This window comes from Eimeria mitis, genomic scaffold (genome assembly GCF_000499745.2).
Source record: "Eimeria mitis Houghton genomic scaffold, Emh_scaff3019, whole genome shotgun sequence".
NCBI lineage: Eukaryota > Apicomplexa > Conoidasida > Eucoccidiorida > Eimeriidae > Eimeria > Eimeria mitis.
Window position 1 is genome coordinate 6,215 of NW_013571364.1, and position 1,095 is coordinate 7,309.

The window sequence follows — 1,095 nt, forward strand, 5'->3', positions numbered from 1 at the left end:
GCTGCTGTTGCTGCTGTTGCTGCTTCTTCTGTTGCTGCTGTTGCTGCTTCTCCTATTGCTGCTGCTGCTGCTGCTGCTGCTGTTGCTGCTGCTGCAGTTGCTGCTTCTCCTGCTGCTGCAGTTGCCTTTACAGCAGTTAGCATATATTCTGTGCACCCACATTGCATTCTCTCCCTTCTGCTGCTGCCACTGCTGCTGCTGCTGCTGCTGCCACTGCTGCTGCTGCTGCTTCTTCTGCTGCTGCTGCTCCTGCTGCTGCTTCTGCTGCTGCTGCTGCTGCTTCTGCTGCTCCTGCTCCCGCTGCTGCTGCTCCTGCTGCTGCTTCTGCTGCTGCTGCTGCTGCTGCTGCTGCTGCTGCAGCGAGTGTCCGCGTATGGGTTTACAGTGTTGGCTTGACTTGGCGATGATTTCTGCTGAAACTCTTTTAGCTTTTAAATATTATTATTTAGAGGGCGCGCTGCAGCCCCATCCCCCCTGCCCCACATGGATACTAGTAAATATATATGCATGCATATACTGTCTCCTTTTTTTTTTTTTATTTGGGGGTTTTTGCTGTCTTTGGGTTTTTTGTTTAGTTGTTTTGTTCGTGTCTTTGTTTTGTTTACGGCTTTGTCTACTTTTTTGTATTTGGGGGTTTGCTGTCTTTGTTTTTTTTCTTTATTTGTTTTATTTCTTTATTTGTCTCCTTTTTGTCTTTGTTTTATTTATGTCTTTGTCTCCTTTTTGTCTTTGGGTTTTTGCTGTCTTTGTTTTGTTGCTGTCTTTGGGTTTTTGCTGTCTTTGTTTTATTTCTGTCTTTGTCTCCTTTCTGTCTTTGTTTTATATATGTCTTTGTCTCCTTTCTGTCTTTGTTTTATTTATGTATTTGTCTCCTTTCTGTCTTTGTTTTATTTATGTATTTGTCTCCTTTCTGTATTTGTCTCCTTTCTGTCTTTGTTTTATTTATGTCTTTGTCTCCTTTCTGTATTTGTCTCCTTTCTGTCTTTGTTTTTTTTCTCTTTCTTTACCTTCTGTCTTTGTCTCCTTTCTGTCTTTGTCTCCTTTCTGTCTTTGTTTTATTTATATTCTGTCTCCTTTGTCTCTTTGTCTCTTTAT